This window comes from Eulemur rufifrons, chromosome 3 (assembly GCF_041146395.1).
Source record: "Eulemur rufifrons isolate Redbay chromosome 3, OSU_ERuf_1, whole genome shotgun sequence".
NCBI lineage: Eukaryota > Metazoa > Chordata > Mammalia > Primates > Lemuridae > Eulemur > Eulemur rufifrons.
The window spans coordinates 13,754,858-13,770,556 of record NC_090985.1 but is presented as its reverse complement, the minus strand read 5'-3'; positions in this window follow the sequence as shown (position 1 = coordinate 13,770,556).

Sequence of the window (15,699 nt, the reverse complement as noted above, 5' to 3'; positions counted from 1 at the left end):
ACCTTGAGCCTGAAAGCATCTTTGATGGTTAGATGCATTTCTTGTAGACAGCAGATACTAGGCTTGTGGATTTTTATCCATTCTGCCAGTCTATGTCTCTTCAGAGGACAATGTAAGCCATTCACATTTATTGAGAGTATTGATATTTGGGGTAGATTTCCATTTATATTGTTGGGTGAATTCCTATTGTTTTGTTTTACTCCTTGAGCCATCATGGAGTTCAGGTTCTGGACTTTAACTCTTGAGTGATTTTACTTTGGAGAGTGTCCATTGCACTCTTCAGTTTGTAATGTAGGTCTGAGTACTTCCTGTAGGCCTGGTCTGGTCTTTGCAAATTCCATCAGTGATTGCCTGCCTGGGAAGGTCTTTAGTTCTCCCTCACAGATGAAGCTTAGTTTTGTTGGGTAGAGAATTCTAGGTTGGCCATTATTCTGTTTTAGAAGATTAAGGATAGGCACCCAGTCCTTTCTGACTCGTAAAGTTTCAGTTGAAAAGTCTTCAGTTAATCTGACACTTTTTCCTTTGTAGGTTATCTACTGTTTTCACCTCACTGCTTGAAGGATTGCTTCTTTCATGTTTACTTTGGTCAGCCTAACTACGTGATGTGGTGATTGCCTTTTCACATTGAGTCTCCTAGGAGTTCTGTGTGCTTCTTGTATCTGGATATCTAGATTTCTGGCCAGGCCAGGCATATTTTCCTTCAGTATTCTGTGAAATAAGTTTTCCAGCCCTTGTGTATTTTCTTCTTCACCCTCTGGGATGCCTATGATTCTTATATTTGACTTCTTTACATAATTCCACATTTCTTGTTTGTTTTGGTCTTGTTTCTTGTTTCTGTTTTCTGTTTCTTTTGCTTCATCCAATTTGTTTAGCACATAGGTATTATCTTCATGCTCTGACATTCTTTCCTCTGCATGATCCATTCTGTTCTTGAGGCTTTCCTCCGTGTTTTGAAGTTCCTTGAATGCCTCCTTCATTTCCAAGATTTCTGTTTGGTTTTTCCATAGTATTTCAATTTCTTTAGAGGATTTTTCATTCATTTCCTATATTGTCCTTGTGGCTTATGTTGGGCTTCTATTTTCTCTTCAATTCCTTTGAGTTTTCTTATAATCCATATTCAGAATTCTTCTGTCAGTTTAATCATATTGTGTAAGTTGATATCTATTGATAGAGATCGAATGTTTTCTTAGGGGGTGACTTTTCTCTCTGATCTTTCATAGTTCCTGTGTTCTTTCACTGATTCTTTCTCATCAAGCTACTTTGTCAAGAACTGGAGGTGCTAGGGCTGGTTTATGGCCTTATCTCCAAGTCCCCAGAGGGACGTTCCTCCCCAGGGACAGTGCTGCACTGTCCCTGGGGAGGAACGTTCCCTCTGGGGACTTGGACGATAAGGCCATAACCAGCCCTCTGCACCTTCCACGTTCTTGCCAAAGGAGATTAGTGAGTTTGGACCCCTTGCTTAAGCGCCCAGGTGGTGAATCACTCTTGCATGTGTGACTCCGCTGCCCTCCAATAGTTTGAGATGGGCTATGGGGTTACCCTCTCTGTTGTTACCTGTAGTTTTCATGGAGTTGATTATCAGGGTGTTCCAATGCCTTTGTGTTGGGCTCTAAACCCCCGAATGGGGTATACAAGTGCCCCAATCTTTGGGAAATGTCTTATCACTCCCAAGGGTAACTTGAGCCCTGTTGCCACTTGAGGTAGGGTAAGGGAAACAGGTACCTGCAAACCTGAGAGTGTATACTTCTGTGATTGCTTGATCTGCTGCTAGGGGAGAGCTGCTTGTATGCTATTCATGGCTCTTTTGCCACACTTGTGAGGCAGCTCCAGGTGGGAGGGTGTCAATTGGTGCAATTGGTGAGGACTCTGGCCAGGATTTTCCTTCCCAGTCCACAAGCCCCAAAGATGGCAGTGGCCTGGGAGCCAAGGGTGAGCCCTAGTGTTATGATCTTATCAGATGATCAAAACCAACCCACTGGACCGAATCAAGAGTCTGCCCCCTTTTGCTTAGTTCCAAGATCCCACAGATTCATGCCAGTCACACAGAGAAAGTGACTTGTCTTCCTTCTCCCTGCCTCCAAGGAAGGGGTCTGCCCTGCCAGAGAGAAAGTCAAGCCACTGGGCTGGGGGATGTCAGCCCAGGAAGCGGCTTCTGTCCTTACTCGCCACCTCCAAGGGCAGGCTTTACCCCAGCAGTATGATAGACAAGCGTTGGGGCCAGGGGAGGAACGCCACCTGAAAGCCACACCACTCAGCCTGAAAAGCAGCCTCTCTCACCACTCTGCCCCTCCAGGGGCGGGGTTTGTCCTGTCAGCTCGAAAAAGCAAGTGGCTGGGGGAGGAATGTTCAGAAAGCCGCTTCTCTCATTACTCTCATCGTCCAAGGGCACAGGCAGGGGCAGTGGCGCCACCTGAGACCATTGCCTGAGCTTGCCCTGCTGGGCTGGGGAAGGGTGGTGCCCAGAACCACAAGGCGCCACAGCGTTTCTAGGCTATGGACCCCCAAAATGGCAGCTGCTCACCCACAGAGAGCTAGCACTGGAGGCAACTGCTTGGCGGGCAGCGGGTGCTGGGTTTGGCAGGCTGTCTCAAGGAGCCACCAGCTGTCCCCACTGCTTCCCTGTCCCACTGTCTCACATTAGTCCATTAAAGGGTCCTGCACTCTCCGGCTCACCCTGTGCCAGCCGAATCTTTGGCTGTTTCCAGGGATGGAGCCTCCCTTTCGGCATTCACCTCCTTTGTTCTGGTCCCAGTGACTGCCAGAGGTGAGGTGCCTGTCTCCCAACTCCCTCCTGGGGCCCTGGGAAGTGTCCACTCAGACCAGTCCCTCCCCCGCCCAGTGAGGACCTAGCACAGCGCACTGCAGAGTTCAAACTGTTTCCCACTTTTGTCTCTTCTCCACACAGCCTGTCATCCTGTGCCACAACTTTGCACTGATTTCAGGCGCTTCCTTGCCTGAGTGGATGTGGAGGTCGGTGGAGGAACAGTCGTCCTCCTGTGGGTCAGATCACACTGCCCTAGCAGACCCATGGGCGTGGCCGTTACATGCTCTATTCCCTATTGTATATCTTGCACTCTCCAGACTTTGTGCTCAATTCTCCAATTCACCTTTTTATTTCCAGCGCTGCTTGTCCTGCGCTGCTTCTCTGCAGATTCACGATGCTGTTCTTGTGGGAGAGCGATCCACTCATGTGTAGCTGTCTGAGTTCTTCACCTCCTACTCTGGGAGCGGAGAGCCTGGAGGTCACCCCTAATCCGCCATTTTTTCCTCCCTCTTCATGTTTTTTAAATTCACCCATTGGTGCTGGGCCTGGTGCACAGAAGGCAACTTAATATATATTTGTAGAATAAATCAATAATGTCCAGAAGACACATCCAGGTCACTGGTTGTTTCACATCTGATGTTCAAAATACATTTTGTGTGTCTATCTCTTGGTAAGTACTATCCTACGTATTGGGGATATGCTAGTGAGTGAAAGGAACTTATTCATTCCCTGCCCTTAAAATGTTTTAACATGGGATACAGACAATTAAACAAGTGTTGGGTTGGAATCCAATGGATGAAAAGCTCTTACCACCTCTAGGCTCTGTCCTGTACAGAGTCACAGTTTATGCTAGAGCCCTCATGCCCAGCTGACTTTGCAATCTGGACTTTTCAGTGTCTAGTGTCAGCTAAGAATTCACTGCCCTTCCCTACTTCCTGCTCCCTCCAACTCTCTCCGTGGCCTCTGTTGGCCCTGGGTGTGGAGCATTCCTGCCTCTTGGCATAATTCCATTGTAGCGACACCAGCACTGGTGGGTGGCTGTAGCAACTGTCTAGGCTTGTCTATAAATGAAAGCTATAACTCTAAACTTTGAAAGCCAAGGAAACAACAGCAGGCCTTCCACTCAGACACCTACTAGCCACCCAGCTGAAGAAATCTGGATTTGCAACCTCTCTCCAATCTTCTAGAGCAGGAGATGTGAGAGAGACTGAGCAATCGAGGGTACAATGAAGGTTGTCCCCAAGCGAAGGTAAGCATTTCAAAGACCAATAAGAGGTGTGGAGTGCAGATGCACTGCAGGGGCCGGATGCTCAAGGGATTGTTCTTTTTCTCAGTTTTGGAAAGAAAGTTGTCCACGTAAAAAGAGCAGTGTTGAAGAACATGCTAATTAACCTAGCCCTGTTTGGCTAAGGAGAAATGTTATAGGGTGTTTTCTTTCCCTAAGTAAAATCACACTCTTTGGAAATGGCTGAGTTACAGAAACATCTAGGGGCACTTTTTGGCATTAATAAGAAGTTTGGCCCTTAATGCAAGGTTAATTTACTTGGGATGAAACCATAGCTAGTTCAACTTCCTATCACGCTCTCGAGAAACCCCGAGGCCTGGGATCCTCTAGGCAAAGCTCAATTACATTTTTTATCTCCCTATAGTCAATTCTGAAATTCCAGTGGTCATGTTCAGACATAACTTACCAGGAGAGTCATTTCATTCAGAAACATCTTAATTTTCAGTGACATTTTGAGTCTCCAAATCTGTGCTATGGAGACTTCTTTATTTTGACATGTTCATTCTGGTTGAGTAAATTTAGTGTTAAAGAAACCAATTTGAAAGTTAAAAACTATATTTTTTCCATTGGGCTTCTCTGTCTGGGCAAGAAAGGCTCCTTTGATTTACATTTCCTGGTAGTATAGGCTTTCAATTTCTACATATAGTGTTTGTAAACTGCAATGGAAAACATGTCTTCTGCTGAGCCTGAGTTGGAAATGAAATTTTTGAGGACTTTGGGAACACTGGCAAAGATGCCACCAAGGCGCACACCAAAGGGGCCTGAGAGAATTGCAAATATTCCACTTGGGGAGCCGAGGGACCTGTGTTTAGAGCCCAGCTTGGCCACTTGTTCATTGTATGATTAGCCTCTCCACTGAAAAGGGGGGATTATATGGTCTTCCTGCTTGTTGTGTGAAGATTAGAGTCTGTGAAGGGCTTAGCACAGTGCCTGGCCCATCATAAAGACTGGATCAATGGCAGTGATTATTGTTACCCCTCTCTGTTGGCAAACTCCAGGATAGATTTGACCTGATTCACCTGGGGTTATTCTAATTTCTGTGCTGAGAAACGAGGTGCCCCCTAAGACCCATCCTTTAAGTAAGTGCTTACACAGTGCTGACTGCTTCACAGTCCTGGGTCACTGGATGAAATGCACTTGGAAAGTCAAGAGCTGCTCAGAATCCTAAATAGTGGGGATCGGGGGAGCTAACTAGGAAGCAAGATCTCACACATCACAAAACACCCCAGAGACGGAAAGGCTGGATCTCAAATCAAAGGTGCATTCTTTTGTTCAGTAAATATTTAATTACTTAACATGTGCTGGACCCTGGGGGGGGCGATGTATAGATAGTAGATTTAAAAGTTACAGTCTCTACTAATACATTTTTCCCCTCTTTCTGTAACTGAACTCAGTTAATTTAGAAACTTCCCTCTCCCATTTCTTCTCAGTTGCTAGAAGGTGGGTATGATGGTTAATTTTTAAAACCAATTTAGTGCTGTCCTAAAGCTAATTTAGCCACTTCTGCTTTATACAGGCACTTCTAATTCACTCAGTCTCTGTACAGGGGAGGCCGAGGGCACATTATCCAGATTCATGGGAAGGGACTCTGATCCTCACAGACCACCATGAAAATCTTGCTTCACCTGATCTTTGAGTGATGGTGTCAGCCCTTACTGCATGTGTCGCAGAAGGGTCTGTGGTTGGGGTGAAGGATTCTCCTTCCAGCACTGCTAAGGCACAGTTAGACACTGACCCTGAGGCCTGGCTTCCAACTTGGAAGGCCAAAGCATCCTCTTCACCCTGGTATGTAGGAGATATGTTGTTGTCACTAATAAAAGTGGAAAAGAACATGAAGGGATTTAAGATGAAGGCCTGACAGCCTTCTAAAATGTGGACCTGTAGCTGTAGAGAAAAGCCAGAGGTGACAGATGAACATTTGGGAAGTAATCTGTTCAGTGGGTGTATCTGAAGCCACGAGACCAGGAGAGATCACCAGGGGAGTGTCAGAGGGTTGATGGTTGAGGTGATGACATGCTGGGCTCCAGTAGTGGGACTTGTCTCCCATCTGTAGGTTCAGCCCTCTTCTGGGTCTGCAGTTCTATCTCTTGTCAAGAGGAACAGGAGCAATTTCCCATGCTACTTACTGCCTTTTTCTGTGCTCTTACTCTTATTGGGGTGGTTTCCTGAGTTTCCAGTAACTCATTCCCATTCTTGTCTACTCCTGCCTGCTGTTCTTTCCCATATGGAGGGGAAGGTGGCCAGGCAAGTGCTCAGCAGTACCCTGGGAATTGAGAGACCATGGTGACTGAGCAGCCTGGTGTCTATGGGGCCTGGGAGCATATACTGGTCTAGCATCTACTGAGGCTTCTGAGTCGGTTGGAGAAGAACAGTTCAACCTTGATATCCAAGTCCATGCAAGATGGTAGACGAGGAGCAAGACAGAAATCCAAGAGGGCCCAGAGTTGTGAAAACCACTGTGTAGTTGAGAGGTTGAGGACTGGGAAGACTGAGCTCCATGGAGGTAGCTCCTTATGGCTTTGTCTGACTGTCTGTAGTCACTCAAAAACAGACACTCTTGCTTAAGTTCCGGCCTAAGGCTTAACCTGATCTCCTAAGTCCTTGACTCCCACATATTTCAGTTTCCTCCAGGGACTATGATTGTGAAACTCTTGTCCCTATGGTAATTTTCTGCCCCTTACTTTCTAGATCTCCCTGGTAATCAATGCCTATCCATTTAGGCTTTGAACTTGGTCTGTGCTACTCCCTCCTGGACCCTGCTTAGTTCCATCTTTTGGATTCCCATTGTCAATGCCTTGCCCAGATCTAATCTATTGCTGGGACATCTTCTGGAACGGCTATCCTGGCACTGTGAGCATATCTCATGTTCTGGTGCTTGCTATACGAATTTAGACTCAATCTTCTTCTCAGTGTTTGGAGGGTCTGTTGGCCAAGGGCACCAATCTCTGTTTTGGAAACTACTGTGTGTGTGCATTATCTCTCGGACACTTTCAAACTAGAAATGTAATTCTTATTTCATAGGCTACAAAAGAAGGCTTAGAGAGGTTCAGGAGCTTTTCTAAAGTCACAGAACAGGAAGTGGCAGGTGCTAGGATTAACTGTCAGATTGGTATGGTTCCAAAGCTCATTCTCTTTCCGTAACTATAGGTGGCTTCTAAGGAGGTATGAGGAAGTTAGAAAGGTGTTGCAGACTGTGGTCAGGAAGAGTAGACCAGGAATTGAAGACCTTTACAATGGCATAGTTTGTAAGTGATTAACTTCAGAGGAGTGGACTTGCTAATGAATAGAGTGGAGGATAAAGTCACAAGTGTTCAAGGTTTCAGAGGAGGTGTCAGTAAGAAGCTTATCGCAATGAACAAACTCTGCTCTTCTGGATTGAAAATCATGATGAAGTTAATGTTTCCTTTAGAAATGGGTGCTGTGAAAGAATTATTACTGGAATGGTGATTGCCGAATTCACCTGGCTTCTAGACACTATCTTGTTATTTCCAGGCCCTGGAGACACACATGCTGTGTATATTTGTAGCAAATTTGCCCACATGATTGGGCCAGTAATCTTGACCACAACCACCAGGAAATATGAACTTAACATTTGTGAGAAAAGCACAAATGTCATTTCTCTGGTTAGCTATGAATAGAAATGGCTTCACTTTACTAGATGTCCCTAATGTAACACATCTTAATCCAAACTGTGGCTCCCCGCACCCACCCGCTTCCAATAGATGCAGAATAGCTGACATTCTTCCTTTTCCTCTTAGAAGGCGGATTAGTACCACCTGTCTCAGCTAACATTCATGGGATTCAGCAGGAAAAACAGTATTATGAGGGGAAAGCTCCTTTGAATGCAGTATTTTAGGATTATTTCTTTGGTTGCTAAACTGCTACCTTTGTATTCAAAGGTGATGAGACATTTTCTGGCTGAGAGACAGAGACATCCCAGAAAGGTGTCAAGTTAAAAGAGGGCTGATGAAAAGATTTGAGCCAAAGCCATGGGAGGAGGGGAAGTGATTGGTTGCAGGCATTGCTTACATTTTCTTCTTACTGTTACAGCTGAGGGAAGGATTGTGGTCATCACCTTGCTACTCTATCCTACCCCTGCTTCTATGGAAGGTATTAATCTGGCCCTCATTCCAACTGGATCCTTGCCATCCAACCAGGCTGCTCAGTGCTTTCTCTGTCTGGGGAAAAGGGGGAAATGACAGTGCCCTGAGGTTCAAAGGGCTGTCTCCTTTGAACTAGGAGTCTCCTTTGAGCTAGGAGTCCTGAAACTTGCTTTTAGCTTTGGTATTTGATGGGGATGGTATCAGGGGCTGGAGCTGGGCATTTAACCTTTTGCTGTTTTCCCCCTTTTTTTCTGAAATGGAGATAATGGGATTCTCTTGCGGAGTGTTGGGAAGATTAATAAGTTAATGTTTGGTGAAGTGCTTTGAGATTCTCAGATGAAAGGTGCTACATAATAATTATAATAACACTTTGTTCTTAAATAATGCCTTTCTTCCAGGGAGCTCAAATTGCTTTACAAAAATTATTTCATTAATCCTCGTAGCATCCCTCTATGGCAGGTAGCAATTACTATCCCCCATTCTCATATCAAGAATCTAGGGGCAGAGAGAGGCAAATTGACCTGGCCAAAGCTACACAGCAGGTCACTGGTAAAACAGTCAGCTGAATTAAGGTCTGATTCATTCATTCACCAAGTATTTACCCATGATTCTATGCCAGACATTTGAACTATTGGATAGAGGAGGACATGATGCAAAGTTAAATAAAATACCTTTTCTGCCATCAAAAAGATTGAGTTAGTCCACTTGAACAGGTAAATAAATAATTATAAAATGTAGCAATCATATCATACAATGCAGTAGTAGAAACAAACATGCATCCAAAATAGGCAAAAAGAAAGAAAAAGTAACTTTGGTTTGACCAAAGAAATGTCATATGAATGAGTTCTTTCTTGAGTGGTGAGTTCACCAATAGAAAAAATGAAGCTGAAGAAACATGTCTTGCATAGAGAATGAAAGAACATGAGAAACCTGGGGAGTGAGATGCATTTGGCATGGTGGGAGCAATGGGTTTTTTAGACAGTGGAGAGGGCTAAGAAATTTGAACTTTATGCACAAGGCAACTGAGAAGCATTGGAGGATGTTCAAGTAGAAGGCCTGATGTCACCTTTATATTTAGAAAATTATCTCTGGTGGCTGAGTAGTAGGAGGGTTGGATGTAGAAGACACATGAATCCAGGAACCAGGAAAACAATTCCTTGACCCAAAGTCCAGACCAATCACTGGGTCGGTCTTCTCAACAGTTTTATAAGCTAGAGCTCGAATGTTGCTTTGAAATTCTGCACATGGTACTTCAAGAAAACAGCTACAACAATACTCTTTCATGGCCAGTATTTTTTCTTATTTTAAGAAGCCTACAAATGTTTGAAAAAAATAGTCTCTAATGTAGCTTTTCAATGATGATACAGTGAGCAACTGTCACTCTTCTGCCCTGAAATCCATCAGGCAAAATGCTTAAGTCTACATCAATTACTTATCATAGAAAGTAATTCTTTGTTATACTATTTGTTAAGTATCTCTCCAAATTAGATACAAGAGAATGATCTTCAATGCAAAAGAGTGTTCACTTTTGTTTTATGTGATAAACTATTCTGTGAGGAGACATATTTATTTTTACTTTTACCCGTGATTGTAACTCTATAGTCAATTTTAAGAATGATTTCCTGATCACTTTTATGTTTTTTCTTGTCAAAATCTCTTTTAAGTGTCTGACAGAGAAAACAGTCAAACCACTTTGCCTACATTAGAGGCTCTCAAAATGTTTTTCAGGTGTGAATGGATGCAGATCCATGGGCTACCTGTGGTTAGTAGAGGTAGGTACACGTGGTTCTCAGAATAAGAGCTACTCTGTAACAGATCCCTTTATCTTCATTATCAGTGAATAGTCATGAGCTGGAAAAAGTCATGAATTCAAAATATTCTACAAAATTTAAATCCTGACACATTCTGGTTAAATTACTCTGTACCTTGTGGACATACAATAAATGCTTCTTCACTGACAATTAACTCATGTAAAATTAACTATATTCTGAGCAATACTTGCTTTATGAAGAGTACATCATATCCATTCTTAAGTTTAGTGAGTGGATTGGTTAGGCTAGACAAGGTTATGCTACAGTAACAAGCATCCATAAGTAGCAGTGACTTTAACAATAAATGTTTACTTCTGGCTTATGCAAAGTTCATTGTAGATCTGAGCGACTCTCCAGAGTGCTATCTGCTAGGTGATAGCTCTGATACTCATCTTCCTATCACTATGCACTTTAGTGAGTGCCAAAGCAGTGTAAGAGAGAACTCAAGCACTGGCAATTAAAAGCTTCTGAGAGGCTCCACTCTTCATTTCTACTCACATTTCATTGACCAAAGCAAGTCTTACCATCATACCTAATTTCAAGGCGACAGGAAATTAGAGTCCTTTCATGTATCCACAAGTGGAGAACTAGATATCCATGAATAATTTAATATTTGCAACAAGCCTTATCTGATGCTCTTTGAAAGCTAATATTTTGTTCTTTAGGAAAAAATCACATATTTCCATTTACGAGACATGTATCTTAACATTTGAAAATCAAATAATTTATTCTTTTCATGGCATTCCTGGACAACCTACTAGTATTACTAATTCCATTGCTTAAATGTGGAGCTGTTTATTGGTTAGTATCTCTCACCTAATAGTAAGCTTTTTAATAGTGAGCTTTTTAAGGATAGGAACTGGGTCTGTTTTTTTTCCGCTTTCCTACAACTTAGAAGAAGGGCTGACACACAGCAGGCACCAAATATTTTCCCATATATTATGACATTAACAATTTTTACTTTATATCCATCTGGAAGAAGACATAGACAGGTAAGTTGAATTGACTTTTCTCTGAAGAGAAGAAAAAATCCTTTGTTTTATCACAGTAGAAAGTATTCAATATATGGCTCGTATCATTTTTAGGTAGGTTCCATCAATGCCTATTTTGTTAAGCGTTTTTATCATAAAAGGGTGTTGAATTTTGTCAAATGCTTTTTCTGCATCTAATGAGAGTATCATATGGCTTTTGTTTTTGCTTCTATTTATATGGTGAATTACATTTATAGATTTACGTATGTTGAACCACCCCTGCATCTCTGGGATGAAGCCCACTTGGTCGTGGTGGATTATTTTTTTGATAAGTACTTGGATTCGATTTGCTAGTATTTTATTGAAAATTTTTGCATCTATATTCATGAGAGAAATTGGTCTGTAGTTCTCTATTTTTGTTGCGTCCTTTCCAGGTTTTGGTATCAATGTTATATTGGCTTGGTGGAATGTGTTGGGGAGAATTCCATCCTTCTCAATATTGGAGAATAGTTTATGTAGGATGGGCACCAGTTCTTCTTTGTATGTATGGTAAAATTCAGGTGTGAACCCATCTGGACCAGGGCTTTTCTTTTTGGGAAGGTTTTTTATTGCTGTTTCGATTTCAGTTCTTGATATTGGTCTGTTCAGGTACTCTATTTCTTCCTGGTTGAGCCTGGGAAGACTATGTGTTTCTAAAAATTTGTCCATTTCCTCCACGTTCTCCAGTTTGTGTGCATAAAGATTTTTGTAGAATTCATAGATGATATCTTGTATCTCTGTAGCATCGGTTGTGATTTCTCCTTTCATGTTCCTAATGGAGGTTATTAGAGATTTTAGTTTTGTGCTCTTGGTTAGTCTAGCCAGGGGTGTGTCTATTTTGTTTATCTTTTCAAAGAACCAACTTTTTGTTTTATTAATTTCCCTTATAGTTTCTTTGTTGTCCTTTTCATTTAAGTCTGATTTGATCTTAGTAATTTCTCGCCTTCTGCTGGGTTTGGGGTTGTTCTGTTCTTCTTTCTCCAGCTCTTTGAGTCTATTCGTTAGGTTATCTATTTGCAGGTTTTCTGTCTTTTTGATATAGGCATTTATGGATATGAATTTTCCTCTCAGGACTGCTTTAGTGGCATCCCATAGATTTTGATAAGTTGTATCTCCATTGTCATTTAATTCAAAGAAACTTTTGATTTCCATCTTGATTTCTTCCTTTATAGTATAATTATTCAGGAGAAAGTTATTTAGCTTCCATGACTTTGAGTAAGAGTGAGGGTTTCTGTTTGTGATCATTGTTACTTTTATTCCGCTGTGATCTGAGAAGATGCATGGTATAATTTCTATTTTTTTGAATTTTTTAAGACATGCTTTATGTCCTAGGACATGGTCAATCTTAGAGAATGTCCCGTGAGCTGATGAGAAGAATGTATATTCTGTGGACTTTGGGTAGAATGTTCTATAGATGTCAGCCATTCCCATTTGTGCTAGCATTTTATTTAGGTCCATTATGTCTTTGTTTATTTTCTGTTTAGAGGATCTGTCCTGTACTGTCAGTGGGGTGTTAAAGTCTCCAGCTATTACAGTTTTGTTATCTATCATTTGGTTCAGATCTAGTAGGGTTTGCTTTATGAATCTAGGTGCACCTAGGTTGGGTGCATATATATTGAGTATAGTCATGGCTTCTTGTTGAATTGTGCCTTTAATCAGTATGCAGTAGCCATCTTTGTCTTTTATTATTTTTGTTGGTTTGAAAGCTAAGTTATTGGAAATAAAGATTGCCACACCAGCTTTCTTTTGGTTAGCATTTGCTTGAAATATCGATTTCCATCCTTTTATTTTCAGTCTAAATGCATCTTTGCAGGTTAGGTGAGTTTCTTGAAGACAGCAGATACTTGGATTGTGTTTTTTTATCCATTGGGCCAGTCTATGTCTCTTGAGTGGGGAATTCAAGCCATTCACATTTATTGAGAAAACTGATAAGTGAGAGAGTTTTTTGTTCAGCTTGTTGGGTAGAATTTCATTGTGATGTTTTCTCTCCTGGGCCATTGTGGTATCTGGAATTTGATCTTTAGCTCTTGAGTAGTTTTACATTCATGGATCTTTCTTGTGCTGATCCGTGTGTAATTCTCTTTTGAGTACTTCTTGGAGGGCTGGTCTTGTCTTGGTGAATTCCCTCAACCTTTGTTTATCTGAGAATGTCTTGATTTCTCCTTCGTATAGAAAACTTAGCTTAGCTGGGTACAAGATTCTAGGCTGGGCATTATTCTGTTTCAGAAGAGTGAAAACGGGGCCCCAACCTCTTCTTGCTTGTAAGGTTTCAGCTGAGAAATCTGGCGTAATTCTGATGGGTTTTCCTTTGTAAGTTACTTGTTTCTTTCTCCTTACAGCTCGGAGAAGGGACTCTTTAGTGGATAGGAATATTACTCAGCTATAAGGAATAATGAAGATACGACATCTCTATGGTTCTCCTGGAGAGAGTTGGAACCCATTATATTAAGTGAAGTATCCCAAGAATGGAAAAACAAGCATCACATGTGCTCACCAGAAAATTGGTTTCCCTGAACATCACCTAAATACACATCTGGGAATGACACCAATTGGATATCAGACTGAGGTGGGGGGTGGGGGAGGGGATGGGGGTATGCCTACACAATGAGTACATTGCACACCATTTGGGGAATGGTAACACTTGAAGGTGCTGACTCAGGAAGGCGGGGTGGGGAAGGGAGGGATATATACCTACATGATGGGTGCAATGCGCACTACCTGGGGAACAGACACGCCTGGAGCTCTGACTTGGGGGGAAAGGCGGTACATGGGCAATGTATGTAACCTGTAATTCTGTATCCCCCATAACAATAAGATGAAATAAAAAAAAAAAAAAGAAAGAAAGTATTCAAAACAATTTCTAGATTTGGATTTCTGATGTATTTTCTAATTATACTTTAAGGAAAACTAAAGTATCTAAAAAATAAAATAAGTTTTTGGAAACATCTTTCCAGTTTTGGAAAGAACATTGATTGGGGGAGGATAGAGTTCATTGCTTGATATGGTGGGGTGGTTGCATGGAAATCCTACCTTATAGATGAACTCAGGTAACCAACAAAAGGGATCGTTACACTTCATGTGGGGAAGCATATTATAACTCATTGTTACTTAGGGATCATTAATGAAACTGTTTTGCAGTATGTACGCAGGCATCTTAAGTCCATGAAAAGGCTAAACTATAAGAAAATTCTTCAGATTTAGCCTACTTTTTTTCTCCCTGAATTTTATTCCCATTATTTCTAGTAATTCCTTCCAGTGTATTTAAAATAATTCCTCTTCCTCATTGGCAGGGGCACCCTTTGAAGATTTTCAGCATGTCCATCCCCTTTAGGTGTGGTCCTGATTTGGTGTCTGTAAACTTCCCTTTGTCCTCATTGTCCTATGTCATGTCCTCCTGTTCACCCACTGATACTTCTGAGTCCTTTTGATACAAAAGCAGGTAATCCCATGGCTATCTGATACTGGTTTGAAGTTCTTTGTGTAAAGCATGATAAAACTGTTTTTTCCTTGCTACTTTAACAACTCAGTATCTTAAATTCTTGGGATCCACTTATATCTGGATTTTGAATGGTTTGCTACTGAAGTCTTGCTGTTTGGAAGGAACCACTATTGAGGGTTCTATGATAGGTCAATGGATTCTCTTTTGGGATATCTGAGGCATTAGAGAATTTTCCTTCTTTACTTCCCCTCCTGGATTCTAAGAGGAGGTAAGGGTTATGGCAGGAATTAGAAGAGAAGTGAAAGCTACCTTTAAGTAGGCACCAAAGATACAGGGGTGGAATGTTTCAGGGACGCCATGGTTGTACAAGGCCTGCCATTCCAGCTCCATGCTTTGTGTATGCCATTGTGTGCAGTTCAGCCCAGATCAGTCCTATGGGGAACTTTAAGGGGAAAGGGCAGAAACCCTAAAATGCAAGGTGTTTACTTGTTTAAACTTTGTCAGTGTGCCTGAGTAACTAAGGGTGGCCAAGGTTGTAGGCATGGGAGTAGAAATGGAGGTGGAAAAGGAAGAGAGAATGGTTCTAGGCAATCGGGGGACTGCCATCTGAAGCCCAGAAGGTTGTCAGATGCTGCCTTAAGAGCATCTTATTTTAGTAGTAGCTTTGGTGGAGTCATTTTTAGAGTTCTCTTAACTGTGTCTTGGTTGGGGCATGGAGAGACATAGAGAAATTGAAGAGGCTAAAGGGTCAGGGCTTCTAAATTATTTCACTGTTTAAAAAAAAAGGCATACTTTTCTCTTTTTCCAAATTAGTGTGTATTTGAAAAGTGGTTTCTGGTGGAGCCCTCTGGATCTGGTCTAATGAGCACATAACGTGTTTAATGCTGCAGTATCAGCACGCACATACCTTAGGTCTGCCTTTTGCTTTGCCTCCTGCCAGTTCATTTATTCTGCGTGCCAATATTGCTCACGTGCTAGTCATTTTTAATAGCTATCTGTGTCATTTCAGTTAAGCTACAACATTTGAGTTGGCTTATATCTAAATTTTTAGAGTTAGTGCTCTTTCTGATTTTAAGGATCATATAACCTTACACAAAGTGTTTATGTTGGTGTCTAAATTAGACGCTGGCTCCTTAGGGCTGCCCTCTTTTCTTTCCTCTTAGTTCCCAGTTGGATGCAGCCCCCAAACTTTGAGATTTCTGACTCCCAGCTCATCTCCAAAACTATCAGTCCCAAGAAGGTGATTTTCATGTAATAATTTTCTGCTCATAGTTTTAACTTCTTTTG